The sequence below is a fragment of the Zootoca vivipara genome, chromosome 9, assembly GCF_963506605.1.
Source record: "Zootoca vivipara chromosome 9, rZooViv1.1, whole genome shotgun sequence".
NCBI classification, from domain to species: domain Eukaryota; kingdom Metazoa; phylum Chordata; class Lepidosauria; order Squamata; family Lacertidae; genus Zootoca; species Zootoca vivipara.
The window spans coordinates 35,393,274-35,415,333 of record NC_083284.1 but is presented as its reverse complement, the minus strand read 5'-3'; the positions used below and the strand labels follow the sequence as shown (position 1 = coordinate 35,415,333).

The window sequence follows — 22,060 nt, the reverse complement described above, 5'->3', positions numbered from 1 at the left end:
CTGAGACAAGAAGTTTATCTAGTTGATCCAGTAACCTGAAAGGGAAAAATATTTATATATAAAATTTGAGGGGAGAGGCTGCTGATGATCTGTGGGATTCATTGCTACAGTGGATTGGGGCAGGGGTGGGGGGAGAGGTTTAGTCAAAGAGCCACAACAATATTTTATTTATGTTGTTCCTTAAAATATTTATGGCCTGCCCTTCGTTTATATAGATCCCAGAGCAGGGTGTGCAATACATGATATAAACATAACAATAAAAACAATCAAAATAGAATCTGCTAAAAACAGAACACACTGCAGCAGAGCTGGTCAAAGAGTAAAGCTCTTCAAATGCCTGCACAAATAGACAAGTCTTGACCAGGTGCCAAAGTGATAGCAATGTCAGGACCTGGCATACTGCTAATGAGAGGGCACCACCACCAAGAAGGCCCTCTCTTGAATCACCACATAATGCACTTTCCCTAACAATGAGGTGTGGAAAAGAGTCAACTCCCTTAGAAGATTTCAAGTCATGGTCAGGCAGGTAAAGGGAGAGGTGTTCCTTCGAGTATTTGACTCCTAAGTTATCTCAGTCTGTAGAAGCAAGTCCCTAACACTGAATTTGGCTCAGGAAACAAACAGGCAACCATTTTACACAATTTAAGCAAATCTGGATATTATTATTATTAATAATAATAATAATAATAATAATAATAATAATAATAGTGCACCTTTTTGTAAATGAGCTCACTAAAGTCAATAGGCTGCAATATAAATGAATGCGGTCAGACAAGTCTGCTAGAGTTTGGCAGAAGAGAGGTGGGAATTCAGTCTGTTCTGAAAGTCTGCTGGGCACAGAGGTGGGGTTGAGTACTGCATCCCTCTTCTGCCAATCCCTTCAGTTGCCTACATGGAATTTAATGCAGCCACCTGCATGATGGCTGTGTTTTGCCTCCATTGTTGAAATCTGTATGCTTTGAATACCAATTTCTGGGAATTGCCAATGGAGAGAGGTGCTGTTTCACTCAGCTCCTGGCATCTGTCTGGCCACTGAGAACAGGATGTTCTTACACAGCTTCTTTTCCCTTGTAGCTACCAGGCTAGTGCTTAAATACAAGCTGGGATAGTTGAACTCCGTTGTCTGCATTGTCTATTACCCCCCAAATGAAATAACCCTGTAAACATTAAAAATATTCTCCTAAAATGAAGCCACATCTTAAAGGACTAAAGGAAATTGGTGAACCACAGTGACATTTGGGTCTTCAGCAAATCCTAATGTTCTACAAAAATATTTTATAGACTCACATTCTGTCTGTACTCATTTCTCAATCAGATCTGGATTCTCTGAATAGCACAGAATGTTATGCACAGAAACATTTACAGCATAATAATCAATAATAATTTCACAGCATATCCTACTGTCTAGGTATGGTTAAGACTCTCTGTGTAACCAGCAGTTCCTCCCTGTACAATTGGGGAGGACTGAAGCAGGCATGATTTTGCTCATACACAGTAAGACATAATGTATGACTTGCTGTGATGTGTGGACCTGGCCAATGCAACCCAAGAAACCAATATATTCTGTAGCTTTCCATTTTGTTTTGCATCTTCATCCAGCAAATTGTATTAGACATTTACACTGTGTCTTTAAAAAACAAATGAAATTGTGTAAGTTAGCTGGGCTTGCAGCATTGCCATTGATCTCACTTTTCACATTTAATGGTGCTGTTTGATTTGGAGAAATGTTTGGAGTGGAATGTGCAGTTCTTCTGCAGACAGAACCCTGCTTGGGTGTGGGAAATGGAAGTAGCCATATTTTGGCTCCATTACAGAAGAACATTCAGTGATGATACACTTCAGTTATTAAGTTGGGGAGCGGGGAGTTCATAGATTCTTCCTGGTCCAGCTTCTGTACCTCAGTGTTTGGGTCTCATGAAGTGGTGCTTTTCCTTCAAGTTTGCAAAATAATAATAATAATGAACTGGAATGAAATAAGATGGGCTAGTGTTTGGTGTTAACCATTTCCAGACAGAATAATTGACATACCGGTACTCGCCTTTCCTCATCTCCTCTCCTCCCTGTGCCACATTATCCCCTCCTCCCCACCGCATCATACTCCTCAGCCGGCCAATAGGGCTAGCTGGGGGGCGGAGTCTGGCTCCATTTAAATGGCTGCAGCGGGGGGGGGATCTGTCTCTTTGCTTCCTGCCCTCATCGGATCACCCGCCCTCCCTCCCTTTAGGTGTTGCTTTGCTTTGACCTTGCTGTGGACTTCGCTTGGTCACCTTGGTTGCCCAAGGGGCCTGGTAGGAGTTTTTTTTTATCCATTTGGCAAATTGGCACAGGCCTCTTGGTTTTTTCACCTACCTCATAGCAATTCGCCACAACTTTTGGTATTGGCGGTTAGGCATTGGATGATTCAATATGTGATGTATCTGTGTTGTGTGTCAGAGGTCAGGTTATCCCGTTTAGGGGATCTGGCGGTCGTGGATCCTGTCCGATGCCCTATTGGGGTTAGGGACATGGCATGACCTCCGGTGACGTCAGGGGAAGCTTCCAGTTGTATTTGCATCAACAAGCTCCTCCCACTGTTTGTTAACCTTTAAGTGTCTCCACACCGGTCGGTGGGGTCACGTGTTGCGTTCCCATCCAGTGCCTAAGCCAATACCACTCACATGCTATAACCAATAAAGTTGTGGCCTTAATTTACCCATTAACCTAAAATCACATGTCCTTGTGCCTTATTTACTACACGCGGGTGACGGGTCATCGACATGCAAGTAAGGAAGTGTGGTATTGTGTGCACTGTATTTCAAAGCTGCAGTTTTGCCCTTAGAAAAGGAGCCACTTGGCTGAATCCCTCAATATTATGAAGTCAGTGTTTAGATTTGTAGGTTTATTGTGTGTGTGTGTGTGTGTGTTCAGTTACTTCTTTCACCCTGGAGAATCTGGAGTCTTCCCAGTACAGTAGTTTAAGTTCATTGTATATACAGGTGAAACTCGGAAAATTAGAATATCATCGAAAAGCGCATTTATTTCAGTAATGCAACTTATTATTTTTTATTTTTATTTTTACAAATTCTTTCTTTTGGAAATTCCACAGTAATAAAACAAATACCCAGTAATTACAATAATACAAAAATAAACAAAAATATACATTGCTATTACATTTCATTAATTACATTCCATTTATAATTGACCCGCCTAACAACAAATAATTACAATTACAACAAATAAAGGCTTGACATATCTTGCTTTTCATGTCATGCATCTATCTCATATATTGGTTTCACCTTTTAAGTTGCATTACTGAAATAAATGCACTTTTCGACAATATTCTAAATTTCCGAGTTTCACCTGTAAGCACACAAACATGTTTCCGAGTGTTGGCTAAAAGTATTCTGAAAAGCACTGAAATTAGGAATGGGGATAGGCTGCAGACTTAAAGACATTTCCAAAAGTGGGTATTTCACTAAAATCAATTAGAGTTACTTCAATGTAATGTGTTTTGGATTTGATGGAATAGTTAAGTTGATAGGTTGATAGGTTAAGAGTTAACACAAAGCTTAAGCAGATTGGGGGGGGGGACTGGAGATAAGCTTTGTCAGATATTTCAGCCTTTGACTTGGGATGAAACAAGGAAAATTAATAGAAAATTCAACATCATATGTACGTTGGGACTGGACAGAACTAAGTGTCCGGGGGGGGGGGCATTTGAAGCATTTATATGCCTCTTCACTCATATTGTATTTCAAAGTACTGCTGCTTTTCTTATGCCATTTCATATTCTGGTGTGCATTGTGAAAATGGTGCGTGAAGTCAACCGAAGGAAGCAGTGGGACTAAGACCTTTTCATCACTAATTTTAAATTTACCCCCTGGCATTGCTGGATATTATTTTAGAGTTAAGCCAGTGTAATTGAAAGCAGAACCTACTCTGGAAACTTCCTGTCAAGCATCAATGGAGTCACCATTTTAACCATGTTGCCTCTTACTGCCCTGGAAACTAGTGAGTCCATTGATCAGCTTTTCCCAACTTAGCATCATACAGGTGTTTTGGACTAGAGTTGTGTTGGCTGAGATTGATGGATGTTGTAGTCCAAAACATCCCGGAGAGCACCAGCTTTGGGAAGGCTGGCATAGATGGCATGTTTGCACACCCACAAACATGAGTCAAGTAGACTTGAGTGATGAGGATGCTTTAGTATATGTCAGAAAGCACCTTACATGCTGAAAAGCATGTTTAGTGACTGCTCATAATAGATAGTTGCCAAGTCACTTATAAAAAGTTAGATACTGATCGACATAAAAGTGAAACACAGCCCTATATTTTTATTGGCAGAAGGACTAGTTCCTTAGCTGTTAAACCCATTAGTAAGGAATGTGCACAGGACAGCTGAAGTGATGCAACAATAGCTTTGACACACAGTGTCAAATACTATAAGGAAATGAAGGGAACTGCTTCTCTCCCTCTCCCTCTCCCCCTCTCGCTTGGTGTATACTGGTGTCCAAATTATATGTTTGGATAAATTGTCCAGTCCAGTTCTTAGCAGCTCAGAGAGCTATAATGAACATAACTCTAGATGTTAAATTACTGTCTTAACTAACAGTATAATGGGGTAAATTGATTCATAGAAGCCATGAGAACAAACTATGCTGTTTTACATAAATATTCCCCTTTCCAAAACTTTGCTTTCGCTTTTGTTTTCTCTGTTTCTGTCAAGTTTATGTTCAGGCCCTACCTCTGAGATTATCAACCCTGCCCTGGCTGTAGACTCAGTTTAGAGGCTCTATTGCAGGGGCCAGCAAACTTTTTCAGCAGGGGGCTGATCCACTGTCCCTCAGACCTTGTGGGGGGCCGGACTATATTAGCGGTGGGGGAATGAATGAATTCCCATGCCCCACAAATAACCCAGAGATGCATTTTAAATAAAAGCACACATTTTACTCATGTAAAAACACCAGGCAGGCCCCACAAATAACCCAGAGATGCATTTTAAATAAAAGGACACATTCTACTCATGTAAAAACATGCTGATTCCCAGACCATTCGCGGGCCGGATTTAGAAGGCGATTGGGCCGGATCTGGCCCCCGGACCTTAGTATGCCTACCCATGCTCTATTGGAAGCAAACAGTTGGTTGATACCTTCCTTCTTATATACAGGTTTTCCCCCCTGTCCAGTTCTACATGCTGTGCCATCAGGAATCAGGTAATTGTTAGCACTAGCTTTCAAAGCATGCTTTGTAGACCTGCTTTAAATTATGATTTAGAGCAGGCATCCCCAAACTGTGGCCCTCCAGATGTTTTGGCCTACAACTCCCATGATCCCTAGCTAGCAGGACCAGTGGTCGGGGAAGATGGGAATTGTAGTCCAAAACATCTAGAGGGCAGAAGTTTGGGGGTGCCTGATTTAGAGGTTAGTGCTAACTACTGGTATAGTTTGCCCAGTTCTGGCATCACAGCAAACTTGATTTCATGGAACTAGAAACACAGGATGAGATCCGTTGAGCCTGCAAGATGTTCCAAATGGATTAGAACATGACATCGGAAATGGGTCGTTGTCATTCTACAGATGCTGTAGCCTCAATCTCAGTGCTGTTGTGCTCGAGATGGAGTGTTGGGTTTGTAGACAGATGAGATCATAGGAGGTAGTGTTTTCCATCCTTTCCAAAAACCCATTGGAGATTTATTTTAATGCACCACGTGAGTTAATTCCAGGAGGCTTATAGTCATACAATTGCTTAAGAGCCTACAAGGAATGTAGAAATTCCAGCAGCTGCAGTTTCAGCAGTTACTGCAATTAATATGCGCTTCAGGTTTTAGCTTGATCTGCCTTCCATGTCAGCCTCTTTTGGCCATGCCAAAAGTTTGGCACGTTATCCTGTTCTGTGTAAACATGAATGTACAATCCTTCAATGCATCTGCTGAGAAACTAAAAATATTGTTTGCTGTTGTGGTTTCCTCAGTCCCCCTCAGCCTCTGGTTAACTCCTCCACACTGAGTCTTTTTGCCACACAGAGTAAAAGCAATGGGTTTGCTGCTGCTGCTGCTTGAATTTGTAACTGAAACTGCTGCTCTCCACCCTCCACAAGCTGCAACACTGCCCAAAACTTGTTCTATCCAGTTTTCCTCCTTGTCTTCCTAGAGATACATTCCTTTGGCTCCATGCAACCTTAAAGCATGCGGCCGGAGTGGTGGGGGTGGGGGGCATTCACAAGCTTCAGCTTTCTAATTTTCTATTTCTTAGCATGAAATGTTTTCCACATTTTTGTCCACTGTCTATTGCATTACATTCTCTCAGCATTTTATTTCCCACTGCACATCCTTCCCATAAAAATCCTGATTTCACAAAAATTTCTCAAGTTAACATAATTGCTGTACTAAACATTGAACTGCCCTGGGCAGACCATTTAATTTCCTCCTTCAGTCTTGTACTAGCTGGATCTACGGCATTAAAGCTAAGTATATGTGTACTTTAATTGGGGTTGTGCATGATGTGTATTATAATTATAACGTATTTATTTATTTTGATGGTACGGGGCTTGCTCCTTTATCTACCTGCTGCAGTATCTTCAAAACTGTCACCATGCATAAATGCTACTGACCTCGGGCTTCTTGGACTGGAATCACACACATGTGTGTGCCTGTGTGTGCCTCTTTTGTGCAAATTTGGTATATCAGAAAACTTGTCCAGTATATCAAAAATAAAATAAAATCAATGTTAAAGGTGTGTGCGCGCACACACACACAGGTTAAAGAACTGCTTGCACAGGAGGTGTGATCTGTGGCTTTCTCCTGCTGAAGGAAGTTGACAGCAAGCATAATGCAAAGGGGGTTAGCCACTGGCATGCCTAAAAAGTCCCACTGCAGCGGAATATATTATTCATTTGGAAGGGGGAGAATACTAGGGAAACAGGATTTTTATTACATAATTATGCCTCCCCCATAAAGCTTTGAATAAATGCTATAGCTGCAGATCATTAAACTGCCACCTCACATGCTGCTATGATCACAGAGTTCCGCACATGTTAAAGGCTGTACAATGTGGACGCGCTGTCTGTGCCCTTGCAACATTCATGAATTTTAAACTCCCCACTCCTCTAAGTACAATGGAAATGGCCTGATCAGAATGTGCAATGCACTCTGTGTCCTAGAACCTAAGATGCTCGTTCGGGGGTGGAAATGCAGACATCCACAACTTTTTGTTTTTGTTTCCTGAAAGATTTAATTAAAAGATTGAAAGGAAGGGAAATGAAAATGCAATTTCTGCCTAAATAAATAAAATACAGAGTCATGTGTACTCTGTCACTATCAGGTGGATAGAGTCAAGGAATCCTGAAAAGGTTGCATATGTTAATAAAAAGACTTTTTATAGTGACCCTAGTGTCTGCTACTGGAGTTACTTTGATATGAGCCCCCAGGAAGATGAAATTATTGTTCTGAATGTGTGAGGGAGGGCCCAGATCCCCCTAAATTATTGATTTAGCAAAAGGTAGGATGTAATTAATATTTGGAGTATTAAGGGAACATGGCATGTGCAGTGTAAGAATACAGGCTGAGCCTGTTCTCCTGTTCAGGAGATCAGCTGACAGGTGCCATGAAAGAACAAAGACGGGTGATGGCAGTCATTACCCTGAGAAAAGGTGGCACATTCAATGTCAGACAAGGAGCAGGGTGGAGTTCCTCCCCTAGCTGTGTGTTAGTTAGCAAAAGACAATAGCAGAGTTGGGAGGGGAAAGTTGCCAGGGTTACAGAGGGGCATGATGTCACCACAGGAAAAAAAAGATGCCCTTTTACACCAGGCTTGAGGTGCTTTTGGAGCAAGGGTCTTTGAGAAGAAGAGAGGGGCAGGACATTATGTGGGGCTGGTTAGGAGAGGCAGCACTGAGAGACTGGACTCAAGCGGGCTGAAGCTATGAGGAGAGCAACAAAAGACACTATTGAGGTATAATGTTCTACCAGTTGCATAGCATTGGTTGCCGGTGCCTGGGGCAGGCATGCGCTGGGCGGGGTGTAGGTGTGGGTGCCAGCCTAGCCAATGACACTAGAACAACCCCACTAGAGCCACGTGGGCCTAAGCTGAGCCCCCTGCCTGCCTGCCTACACAGGGGGGACCCTATCAGTTGGCACGGCCCTCAGTGGGCGGAGGGAAGCACCGAGCCATCCTGTCTGGTTCACGCTCAGGGCCACAGCTCCCCATACTGTGCCCCTGTGGTCTACACTCTCTCCCCCTAAACTCAGGTGTAAATATGTGTAAACAAACCATATTAAAGACACTGCAGTCTCTGCCATGCCTCATTCCAAAGGAGCACAAACCCTGGTAGAGTGCAAAGACCCTGGAATCTTGTTCCCACTCGGCAGACATTGGGGTGACCTGTAATACTATTATTCCTTACCAATTACATGGCAAAGGTAGGAAAACAAAAAACAGTGAAGGAGAAACAATTGCATTACCTGCAGGGAATGAAATAGATACATTGTACATAGATACATTGTACATCTAGAGTCTTACTGGGCATACTGTATATTTGAGTTAAACTACAGTTACAAACACTTTTGCAGTGAAACAGAGCTCCGCTTCTGTGTTGCAGCTTTGCGTTCCTAGAGCTCTGCAACTTCTCCACTGGAATAAGTGAGGAAGCTGGAAAGTGTCTTATGCATTGCAAATTATTTGGGGCAGCAGAAATTCAAGTGCTGTGTTGTGTTTAGACATCAACAATGTGCCTAATTTCTAAATGTTAAAGAGCAACAGGCTAAGGTGCCATCTTGTTTTGCTGATGTCACCATCATCTATATTTAGTCCTGAAGAGCAAACTGGATTTATAGGGTGGAAGGCTTTGTGGGGAAGATACATTGCTCTACAGGTTGTTGTTGCTGCTGCTGCTGCCTTGAAACCACAAGTGGACAGATGGACACACACCTGGGAAAGCTGGATCCAAATTGCACCTCTGACATTGACTTACTGGCAGGCACACAGAGTTGGGCCCAACACCTGGGGGCTGTCATGTGTGCATGAAATCACATGTGCGGCGCCCCACCCCTATCAGGCCACGCCTGCCAGGAGGTGTGGGCACCTTCTGAGACACTCTGCCAATTGTGGCATGGGGTGCGGAGGGTGAAAATTGCTCTCCAAGCCTTCTCCCTGGTGTGCTGGTGTTCGCCCAGGGGCGGCGGGGGATGGGAATTCCCTCAATATTGGGTGGGGTCTCAACACCCTGCCTCGAAATATTGAGAGGGCTGAATCCCCTTCTGCCTTCTATAGCTGGTTCCCTTGCTTACTGAGCACCATTCTTCTCCCACTGTGGTTGTGGGATGAATGAAACAAGGTTGTTAAAGCCCGTAGCACATTAAAAATGCTATATGAGGTTTTTTTTTAAGCCCTCTTAATCAGAAGAATTAGGAAGTGATTGTCAAGTTGATATACATAAGGATGCTCAAGTGGTCCAGTCAGAGGGCCTGATGAAAGTACTTCATCAGGTGTTTGGTTTTGCCCATCATCCTCTTCTTTGAGTTCAGGTTGTTCTACCCTAGGTGCTTGTAGCAGGGGAAACCCTGAGTGAGGACAAGAATGCTGTATGATTACAGGTTCTTCTGTGGTGCTTTAAACCTCATAACAAACTTGTTCAGTGAGGTCAGAGAATCAACATACTTCAGTTTCAACTAGCATTGCTTTAAAATGAGCAGTTTATAGTAGTGCTTTCTGATGGTCGCGGTGCGTTGTGGTAGAGAAGTCGTTGAGTTTTGTGCTTCGCTTCTGAGCCGAACGGAACGAGTCGCCGTGCCTCACACAATTTTGCTTGTTCAAGCTACCAAACGACCAGAAGGCAGAACTTAGGATGATTATGTGTCTGTGAATGAATGCATGGAAGGTGCCTGTAAAATGTATGAAGAGCATCTGAAGAGAATGAATCCTAACAAGCCTTCAATTATTACATATGATATTAGCCAGTCATTTGATTTCATTGATGACTTGGCTCACCTCAGCTGCCTTGTTTATCGTGCTGATACTCAGACATACCAGACATACAATAAAGACTGGATAAAGGAAAATATCTTATGTCCATCTCCACAGGCAAGCTCACCAAGCAAGCAAATGGGACACTATGGTTTAAGGGGGTTTTGAGGGAAGGGTTTTGACAACAGGTGTGTACAGCATTCTGTAGTGAAAGTTGTGTATTGTAGTCTTCCTGTTCATTCTTGCTAGTCTGTATTTGAGACAAAATCTGTTAGAATTCCAAGGGACTTTCTCAGTTTAAAACTCAAAGAAGTAAGGATATGCCTTCTGCAGGTATTTTAGTTTAATTGCCTTTGCTTAGACAGTTCTACTTTTGTCCCTCATTCACGGTATTCACTTCTGCTTTACCACAATCGCTGTATGTACCCCTCTCTGGGTTTTCCCCCAGTGTTATTTCTTGGAGGCAGTGAAGAATAAAATAAATACTCTTTAGATTAAAAAAAGTGAAAATGAGTAGTTTATTTGTAGATACAAAGTTTTATTTCACTCACACACACCCCTCAGGAGGATTGCATTAGGTTGATGCTTGAATACTCTCCCAAAAGTCCAGATTGGTACAGTGAACAGTAGCTTGGATAAGTGATCTCTTGAAAACAGTGAGTGAGGTAGGTGTGGACACAGGAAGGTCAGTGTTAAGTGCCCTGATGACAGTCCACTTTTAAACATCAGGGTTTTCTTTTTAAATGTGAAGCTTAAGTGCTTTGCTTTCTGTGCTACAGTTACGGTAAATAACATTGTGAAAATATGCATATATTGCTTCCTGCATTGCATACAAGGAAAGACTGAGACAAATAAAAAATCATATTCAAAAGCCCTCATTTGGCGACAAAAATGTAGTGATATACTGTATGTGTGTGCTGTTAAACATCATAATAAAATTATGGATGCATAATATTCACAGCTTTGAACAATAGAGAAGGTTTGTCAAAGATTGCATGCAAATAAATGCCAGGTTCTGATTCTGGCACCTGCAATTAAAGGATTCTGGATCATGGGCATAGAAGGGCCCTTTTCCTGGAACCTTGGAGAGATGCTGATATACTAAAATAGTCCTCCTCCAACTTGGTGCCCTTTTGGATTACCACTTCCTATCAGCAAAGTTGTAGTCTAAGGGCAGCATATGTGGTGTCTTCCAGAAGTTGTTGAACTACTGCTACTACTGGCCAATGATCAGGTACTGTAATGGGAATTACAGTCTAGCAATAACTGGAGGGCAGCAGACTGGGAATCCTTGGTGTACTTGGGAATCCCTGTGTACTTGGGCTTAGCTGGACCAGTAGTCTGACATAAGGTTGCATACCAATATATCCTAATCATCAGATGATGGGCAAGGTTCCATCAGCAAAGCACCTTTGAAGGTGGAAATATGACACTATTGTGCTTATTAACAAGTTACTCCATTTTGCAGTGGTTCCCTGCCTGTCCCTGCCCACTGACTTTTGGTGTCACTTACACAGCTGAAACTGCATTATTGAAAAGGGGTTGGTTTTTATCAGATGTTTTATGAAATACAAGTTGACTCCCCCTCCCAATTGCTTTATAAAGGAGCCAAGCAAAATAGCAGCTGAATTTTACTTAAGTGCTGGCAATAGGGCAGCGTCCTCCATCACACTGAATGGCAGCAGGCTCATTTAAATGGCTTAGGGCAGGTCATGTGGCACACACGGTTCTGTCCTCTGAACACCTCACCCCTACTCCCTGCTCCCAGCATTTCCTGTCTGAGGTAGCTGCCTCACTCTGCCTAATGGCAGGGCTAGCGCTGGCTTGCTTTGCCAGCTCCCTATCCTTCTGGTTTTGTGCAAGACAGCTGCTACCTATACTGTGTACATCACTCCACGTACTGCCACCACATCTAAATAATCACAACTGTGAGCAACAAGGACCTTAATTGTAACAAAGCTGTTTCTCATTTGCTTATCCTCAACTGTTGATTTTCTCTCATGCTTGTAGAGATGTCCTGTTATGTTTTGCTGGTGGTCACTGCCTTGCTTAATAGCATGCTGTTTATATGACCACAGAAGAATGAAACCCTTTCCTCCAATCTGAGGTTACTACTGTGGTGCTTTGCTTCACTAGCTCATCATTATGGGGCCTTGGGGGCTCTCTTGCATTCATGGTTGTGCCTCTTATGGGAAATCCTCTTTCATTCCTAAGTTAAAATATCATTGGGTCCTTTTCTTATTATTTTCATTAATTGAATTAGAAACTCCTCCCTCTTCTGGTACTTGTCTATGACACTCCTAGCCATCTGCCTCAGGATAAGATTTTGGAGCATTTCCTAAGCTTTAGTATACATCTCCCTGGAAATCTTTAGGTGGTATTTCTGTCGTCTTGTCCTGTGTCTCGCTTCCCATTATTTTATATATCCCTCCCTCTTGAGAAGATGCTAAAAATGAACCAAGAAAGATCCAGACATTAGGAAATATGGAAAATGGCTTACATTGCCTTAGCTCAAGTTCTTAGCTGGTTCTGACATGTTTATTGTTACATGAACAGGGCTTAGAGTGGGATCTGCCAACTTGGTTAGGTTACTCTAAATCGCAGGGGTAGAGTCTGCCATGCATTGAAATGTTAGCATATAAAAATGCTAACTAAAGATGCTGTACCACTTTAAATGTGTGATTTTTCCTTGGACTAGCCTAGATATTTTAGGCAGCAAGTGCTGATGTCAGCACTGTCCCTAAGAGCTAGGCCTTTGGTTTGGCCCTGCATTGGTAACAGTGTGTAGGCTTGAGTGCAGACTTCCTTGGGGAAAGAATGCACTTAATTCTATTATTACAGTGCTGGATGGTAGCTGCCTCATCTCATCTCTTCCCTACCTATTTAAAGGAAGTTGCCGTTGGTGCTGCTTCATTGGAGAAATGGTCCTGTGGTGGCATAAGAGCACTGTATTAGAGGGTTTGTTGGGCGAAGATGGGATTACATGGGAGCAAGCTGTAGAAGTGAGTTTAAGGGTCTCAAGAAGGCAAGTGGGTGGGTGCATGCGCATGTGTGTGTGCTCTCTCTCTCTCTCTCTCTCTCTCTCTCTCACACACACACACACACAGAGGCATGCAGAACTATCTCCTTTGCCTCCCATAGCATGCTTCTCTAGTATGTTTCAGAGCAGAGGCTTGTATTGCAATAGCTGAAGCCCTGATTAGCATTAAGTTGCCCACGTGTTAGCTTACTCTTGGTGAAAAATACTTTGTCGGCCAAGCAGGGCATGCCAAAGCAGGGTAATCTTTCTGCACAATCATGACTTCTGTGCTAACTAAAACATCTAATTTGGCTTGTGCTTGAAATAGCGCCTGGAGGGTACACTCCATGAAGTATCATAGTTGTGCAACACCCATACCTTCCAATTTGGGCTGTGCAGAGTCCTGACATGGGCCCTACTGAAATGAAAAGAGGTTGTGCTGACTTTAGCAGCGCTTGGTGGGGTGTGTGCCTTTGATCAGGTTAACTCACTGAACTGTGGGACTTTCTCTGCTGTCTTGGAAGCTCTGACAATGTCAAAATAGCTTTGGATTTAAAAACCAGACACCTTGTCACCAATTGGCCTAACTGGCAGGTCATGCAGATTTTTTTGATTTTTTTTTGTTCTAGCAGAAATATGGTTGGCTATGCTGCACATAATGACTTAGAAAAGACATTTTGAATACAAGGGATTGGCATATGAGAGCTGCTTTGCTGTAGTTCTTTTTAAATACTATAGCTGAGGTTTTTAGGGGGGGACAGTGCATTTTTTACAGTTAAATTCTTTCATGGAAAAATGCATGTGCAATTGTGGGCTTTCTTGCTATTTGAGGAATTGAGATCTATTCTGTTTTTTTTTGTTTCTTTCCATTTCCTTCTTTTAAAGGAAACAGATGCATTCTTGTAACCGAGATCTGAGAGTGACATTTCTCCAATGAGAGGACACAAGGGGGGGGGGGAATTCAAGAACTACATGCCAAAAGCTTTTTACTCTGGATGACAGGCCAACATACAATTGTTTTTAATGACTTGATTACTGTTGTGCCACATAAACCTGTATCATTGTTATTTAGCACTTTGTACATGCTGCTGTATAGATTTACAGTCTTTGTCCTCCAAACAACAACCCTCTGTGATGACAGGGCACTGTTGTTCCCATTATGTCAGGTGTGAAAGGTGACTTGCATAAGCGACTCCACCAACTAACTTGTTCACGTGCTTAGTTGAGGTGACACTCCAACCCTCTCAGGTTGGCAGAGTGAGCCTCATGGTAATTCCACTATCCTTGGCTGTGCAGGGTATGGTGGCCCGGAAAAGGGCTTTCTCTGTAGTGGCCCCTATGTTGTGGAACTTCTTCCAACACAGGTGTATCTAGTATCTTGGTTGTATAGCTTCCACTGTACGCTGAAGATGCAACTCTTTACCGTGACTTAACAGCTAAGGTATTTTGTGGGACCCAACTTATTTTGTTTCACTCTGTACTGTTCTTCTTTCGTTTGGAACAATTTTACTTGTTTTTAGAATTTCACCCGCAGGTCTGCTTTTTGAACACAAGGCATTCCTTGGAATTTGTTCATTAGGCAAGTGGTCGCATAAGAACCTGACAATTTCCATTATTTCCTGTGAGAATGTTTCTAATCTGTGATTTGTCCAATCTCCTCCCACTTCCTCCATAGTTTCTTCCTGAAATGTCTGCAGCCAAACAGCAAAAAAAAAAAACCCACCCTGATTTGTCTGATCTCTCTCCCTGCATGGTTTCTGCCCCCAAATGGCCACCACCAACCAGCAAAGCATAAACAAGTAAGGAAGTGGGCAAACGCAAGTTGTTTAGAATCTGCAGTGTATATTGAGGTTTGGGTACTAATTCCTAGTGTTAAGATAAGTGAATTTTTGCACAACAAGCATTTTGAAAATGGGACCTGCATGTATCTTATTACGTATATTCGTATAACCTCCCCTGGAACCTTGTAGTGAAGGACATGTAATAAATCTTACATAGACAGTGTTGTGGAAGAGGCGCACAAGTCTCTTGCTCTCAATTGTGCAGGTATCCAACCATTGTAAGCCAAGTCCTGTGCTTATGACTTCAGAGGGGCCTTGCTTATGTGCTTTTTGCCCTCAGACAAAACAGTACAGGGGATGTTGAAGAGGGAGAGACATATGCCTCTTGTCCATAAGGCTTTTGCAGTCCATAAGGCTTTTGTTTTTAACTGGAAGCTACCTTGGAAAGTCTTTGAAAAGGCCTTGATACACAGTGTATCTCTGCAACAACTGCACCATTTTGACAACTGAGCTATTGTGCAGACTCAAGATATCTTTCCTCAAGATAGCACTCCTGTTGCGGGGGAACCCACACTTCCCTATCACTTTTACAGCAGCATTTTGCTGCAGGAGTCACATGGCTCCCTTCCAGCTTCTCAAGGTCTACCTCGCATTCCCAGCCTAGCCCAAGATCCTCATATCTGTGTTTTCTCCCTTTCCTTGGCTCAAACCAGGGAGAGAAAACAGAGGTGGTGTTTCTGTTTGCATTTTGCAAACATTTCTGATCTTTTTTTCAAGGTTCCCTGGTTATTTTTTTTAGGTCCTCTTAAGTGTCACCAGTCATTCTAGTGATTGAATTTTCCAGAGCTACCGGTAAATATTGTGCTCTAATTTATGCAAGGGGGACCAGGTTGTGTCACTTGGTGCTGTTTAACAAGAGGGGGTGTTGCTTTCCTTTGCTTTATTAAAATTTCAGCGTGCAATTGGATCTCTCCTGCACAGGCTCCCTTGCAATAAGAAAACATAAGAGAACTGGATCTCTTACGCAGGCACAAAGGTTTGCTTGCACCAAACCCCTTTGCCTTAGTTTTGTAGCTTTTTAATCTTTTGTAACACAAAATACAGCGGTACCTCCGGTTGCGGACGGGATCTGTTCCCGAGGTTTTCGCAACCGGAGAGACCGCTTCTGTGCATGCATGCGGGGCAAAAAACAGGAAATATACTTCCGGGTTTGCCGCTTACGTATCCCAAAGTTTACATAAGTGGAGGGATATGTAAGTGGAGATACGACTGTATGCAAAAGGGTGAAGAATTTGTTGAAGTAGGAACCTTGTTCTCTGAGATTTAGATGGGTCTGATGGTAGCCTTTGATTAGTCGCCGATGGTATGTGAGGCATTCTGATAGAGCAATGCTCCAGATGTTATTAACCCAAACAAAACTGCTGAAGTATGGTTGAGACTATAGCATAGCTAGGTAAGACAGAGCTGTGCTAGTCATTCAGACAAAAGGCATCTCGGATGCCAGGGGGCTTAAAGTTCACAATCATCACATTCAAAAGAGTTTCTGTGTGTGTTGATCATCTCCGGCTTGGCAAAGACTATTTACAGTTCTCTGATTGCATCCCCAGTTCGGTGGCTATATAAACAGATAAATCTTCTTTATAAATGTATGCATATGAAGGCATGTTTGTATATAATTGTCAACTGGCAAGGTACTTGTAAATGCTTAACTATAAATCTATCTGTGGATGTACATATTCAAGACCTGTGTGCTGTTCCCAGTTTTATGTTGGTGTAACTTTGCTATAGAAGTCGTTATAGATTTTGACTCCCTTCTGCAGTGCAGAATGCAAAAAAAAAAAAATAGTTATGCATAACTTTGCATCTGCTACAAGTGTATATCATGGCATCAATTTACAGTATTTGTTAGCATTTTCAAAAACGGGTTTTTTGAGTAACAGTTAAATCAGACTGGAAAAGTTAAGCCAAAGTTTAGCCTTCAGTGAATCAAACCATTCTCTCTTGCTGCTCCTTGTGGATAGAATGTGACTGCAGAACACATTTTATTATGATAGATCCACCTTTCTTTCTTTCTTTCTTTCTTTCTTTCTTTCTTCTTTCTTTCTTTCTTTCTTTCTTTCTTTTCCTTTTGGGATAGCTCAGTCAGTAGAGCACGAGTCTCTTAATCTCTGGGTTGTGGGTTCAAGCCCCACATTGGGCAAAAGATTCCCGCATTGCAGGGGGTTGGACTAGATGACCCTCAGGGTCCCTTCCAAACTCTGTGATTCTAAACACACATTTTAAACCTTTAGTCTTCTTGACACTCAGCTGAAGTGAGGGTTCTGTCATGTGCAGAACTTCATTTAATCGCATCTTTCATTTGCTCCCCTTCCTTGCATCTACCTCTTTTCTTCCTGATTTATCCCTATAGTCAAAACAAACACATCAAAAATAGTATAAAATTCAGAACTTTAAAAACCCGCAAGCTAAAACATAGCTAAATAAAAATGGTAATTCAACAACACTTGATACCACTTTTTAAAAACAGAACTAAAGAACAAATTATTGAGTCAGACCATCACCCAAATACATTTTGTTAAACAGAAAGGGAATGACCAGTGAAATAATTGTTTTGATAAAGAATTTGATTGGTGAATAACATTGGGATTCCAGTTTCTGTGCTGGATTTAAGATCCTTTTAAAAGTAATTCTTACTACTATAAATGACAAATATAAATATATATTTTTTATTTAAAAAACAGCATTTGTAGACTGCACATTTTAATACACAGGAGGGACCTAAAGTTGTTGAGTTCTGTAATCTCCATGATGGATCGAGGATAAACAAATGGTTAGAGAATGACAGTGATGGGAAATTGGCCAAATACAAATACTAAGTTCCAGAAGTGTAAAGCAAAAAATAAAGTAAAAAATAAAAATCACCTTCTAAATAAACACTTACTACTGTAAATGGAAGACCTTGAGCCTTGTGCTGAATAGCAACTTACTTAGAACACAATGTATTTCCATCAGCAATCTTTGCTTTTAATTGTTCAAACGACTCCTATGTGGGCTGGGCTCATTCTTCAGTTCAGAGGTGAGTTATTGAAAGCTTACCTTTGTGAACAAGAAGGTGAGGAAAAGGGAATCAGTTTTTTTTAATTAAACAGTACAATCAAAATATATCCAGTATCAATAATATTCAGTAACAAACCCTGTATACCGTATAAAAGTACTGGTATTACAGTCAGAGCCGGTCGAGAGAGGTATTGCCCAGAAACAAGCACAGTGCAGAATGAATGCTTACATAATTCAAAAGATAAACATGATACTGAAAAGTATTTTGAAGCGATAGCCTGACACGGTTGAACTACCGTGTTTCTCCAAAAATAAGACACCGTCTTATATTTATTTTTCCACACAAAACACACGGTGGCTTATTTTCAGGGGTTGTCTTTTTTATTATTAAGTATGGTACAGGGTTAAACTGCCTATCACTATGGCTTATTTTCGGGGTATGGCATATTTTCGGGGTATGGCTTATTTCCGGAGAAACACGGTAGATTCCTACAGGACTTTGGGGGGGGGGGCAGTGCATTACTTCTTTCATTGGTGCCAGGGTAAATTTTGAAATTTCCTCATGATGGCGAGCAGACTCACCAGAAGGGACTCCTGTCATTTCTTTCTTTCCTGCCAATGGCAGTCATTGTGTACTTGCACTCATGGCACTTTTATCAAGATATGAGTACCAGCATTTTATTATTTCTTTTTTAAAAAACACTTAAAACAGCCATCCCCCCAGCCTGTGCAGAGTGGAGAGGTCAGACACTTGCCCCAGGCCTTGAAGGGTTAAGCTGGCTGTGGGGCCCCACCAGGGACTAGCTGCTTTTTTGTTTGAATTTACTGTACCTGTATAACTAATCAGACTCCCACCTCCGGCCTCAGACAAGCTCTGCAGGGGCCTGATGCCCCCACAGTCATCATCCCCATGAATACATTCTTCCCCTCCAACCTCCCCCCCCCCAAAAAAGTTGGTGGCCTAAATGTGTTTATTTGGGACTTACTGGTACCTTTCATGTATAGTCAGTCAAATCTGAACTGCAAAGGTAGTAGTTACAATGATGTCATATTCTTTTCTTTCTCTGGTGTGTGTAATTGTGTGTATACATCTGTCTGTGCATTACTGTTCTTACTCTCAAGGAATTCTGGGCATTGTAGTTCCCCCTTCAGAGTTACAATTCCTAGCAACCCTTAGAAAACTACAGTGCCCAGAATTCTTTGGGTGTGCGTGTGTGATTTGAATGTGCTTTAAAGTTATGCTGTATGCAGCCTCTGTGGTGTGTGTGTGTGTGTGTGTGTGTGTGTGTGTGTGCACGTGCCTGGGCTTATTTTCTAATTCAGGGGTCAGCAAACTTTTTCAGCAGTCCCTCAGACCTTGTGGGGGGCTGGACTATATTTTTTAAAAAAATATGAACGAATTCCTATGCCCCACAAATAACCCAGAGATGCATTTTAAAGGAAAGGACACATTCTACTCATGTAAAAACATGCTGATTCCCAGACCGTCCGCGGGCCAGATTGAGAAGGTGATTGGGCTGCATGCGGCCCCCGGGCCTTACTTTGGGGACCCCTGTTCTACTTAACAGATTTTTTGTGAAAACAGTAACTCCAGATTAAATGAGAGAGTAATAGGGGATGGCATTGTGAAAAGGATAGCAGGTGGACACACTGCAAAACTTCCATGCATGAACAGTACCAAGTCCGCAGTAAACTGCTCTGTGGAAGTTTCATACTTCTCAGATGCAATTTTTCCCAAGCTGAGTCACTGAAAACTCTGCTGGTAGGGTCTGGAAAAGCAAATATGGGATTTGTTTGTTTATTTGTTTCCCTCTAGAGATTATTTTATTTCTAGGTCTTTTTTTGTACTTGCTGTTAAATGTTATAATTGTGTCTGCAAAAATGGTTCCAGACGGAAAGAGCTCTTCTCTTTAACAAGCCTTGTTGTTAAGCTGGAATCTCTGCTTGCTCTCCTTGATTTGTATAGATAAGATAACCAGACATGCATTGTCCTATGCTGAGTTTCCAGCTTGACTTATTCTTCCTCTATCTCCACACTTTTTGAATTTGAGCAGGTAACCACAATAAACTTAAAAGCCCCTCACCCTGCAAGCAACAAGTACAGATGGCATCATCTCTCCTGCTCTACAGATAGTGTCTGCACTCTGCCCCATTCTCTTTGAACTACATTTTTAGATGTCCACTTGGGATACTTTAATCATAGTGTGTACTTAAAAATGTAAAATATTATTACATCAAACATGATTTTGTGAAAAAGTTTATCATGGGTATGATCAGCGAGCCCCGATAGTCTGTATCTTCCTGATTATTGCAGTCAATCCTGGGAATGACAACTGTTATAAGAATTTTAAGGTCTTAGATATGTAATAAATGTACCAAGCAAACACGTACAAAAGTATATAAACCACATGTCTCGAAGCCCACAGAAAAAGTCCTGAGACCATTTTGTCTCTCCCAAATTGACCTCAAATATTTCTTGGGTCGAAGGAAAATGGAAAAAGCCTCCCCCATTGTCTTTTCGTTCACAAATCCTGTCTTAAGGGTATGTCTGTGTATGAACAGGGTGAGCCTGTGATCTGGCTTAGGAACTACCGGTAAGTATTTATCATTACAAAAAGCCTGGCCATGCTCCCCAGGTAATCCAAAAAAGTGACCATTAACAGGTAACCTGCCAGACAGGAGATAAACAACACACACAAATTTCTGTTTTAGACCGCCCCTTCTGTGATGTAGGTATGATGTATCTGGGGGGAGTGGTCTTGGGCTACACCCCTTCTGTGATGTATGTATGATGTCTTGAGCTCCAGGGCAGGGAATTTCAAAATGTCTATAGGCAGGCACACCTTTGTTCTGGGTCCTCCTCCTTTCTCCTGCCTGTGAGGGGAGCACCCTGTTGCAACAGTTCAATAAAGATCAGGCTTACTAGCTGCTTTGCTTCTCAATATTCGCTGGTTGGCCTCTGTTATTTTCTCCTACCGATGGAGAAACCTACAAAGGACTCTGTAAGGGCTCTTGTATACCCCATAAGGGAATAAGGGCAGATTTTGTTTACAACACAATTTAGGAGTAAGCCATACTTTGTTCAATGGGATTTTCTGCCAGGTAAGCCTTCTTAGGATCATAGTTTTAATCCCATACTATTTACCTGAGAATAGGCCATTACCCAGTGGGAATTACTACTGAGTAGGCATGCACAGGATTGTGCTGTTAGTGTCTAAACTGGGTTCAGCTCTCAAGTGTTCAGCCTTTTGGGGTTAGAAAGCACAAGTTCTGAAACTGGTGTGAATTTTTTTTTCAGTGACCAAGTTGCCAATAGAACCTTGCACAATCAAGACCTGGTTGAGCCTGGTTTACAGACTTCTGTTACGTATATATTGAGATGTCAACACCTTCTTTATGTGCATAGAGGTATCAGTGGGCTAACCTACAAAAAATACTGTACATTTTACTAGGACTCATTCATTGTTTTGGATTATGTTTGTTCTCTTCAACCTGCCTTGAATACAACAAGTTTATTAAGTCCTTCTGAGGAGTGCTTGTGGCTCCCTTTCTTTGAGATCACAGAAGCATGCTTCTTTACTAAGTGATGCAAAATGTATTTTGTTTGTCAATACTAAAGCACAAGTGTAAAGATACCATAAAAAGTCAGTAAAGCTTCATCAGTGGAATTGCACTGGCTCGCTCTTGCTCAGGGTGTAACCCTAAGTATGTCTTAGTTCACTGAAATCCACAATTCTTTGCTGGCCCAGGGGCAGTGATTTATATTAACCATAGCATCTTTCCCTGATGTTTGGGCTGCCCATAAATTTTGACTTTCGAGGCACGACAGTAGCACTTCAGTTATGTCTCTCTGTTCCTTAAATTGTTCCATTTGGCACATAGTTCGCCATAATTCTCGAGAACACATTACAGTTTCTTGTGACGCCATCAATCTTCTTTTAATTTTGGTCATTTATTGCCCTCTTGCTCTTGGTTCAAATTTTCTTCCTGGTTCTCACTTCTTTTCCTCCATCATCTCAGATTTGTGGTTAAGCTGTCTTTGTTTCTTGACCCTCAGTGATTAGTGCATTCAGATGGGTATCTCTAATGATTCACTTACATGCTGCTGAAGGGATCTATTGCATGGGGCAGGTTTCATACGTCACCCTTGAAATCTTGAAATAATTCAGTGGCCCTGCTTTTGCTCACACGACATTATATTCTCCCCTTAAGTCTTGCATGATTTTCTTACTAACTTTCTTCTACACAGGTTATTATAAATAACA

At 41.9% G+C, this 22,060-nt stretch overlaps 1 protein-coding gene and 1 pseudogene across 1 annotated transcript in view; both read left to right on the top strand.

The window, feature by feature from the left end:
- The window catches only part of MAML3 (mastermind like transcriptional coactivator 3), a 289,170-nt gene that overhangs the window by 43,705 nt on the left and 223,405 nt on the right, over nucleotides 1–22,060 (top strand). The window lies entirely within an intron of this gene.
- Nucleotides 682–17,594, top strand: LOC118084546 (enhancer of rudimentary homolog; annotated as a pseudogene).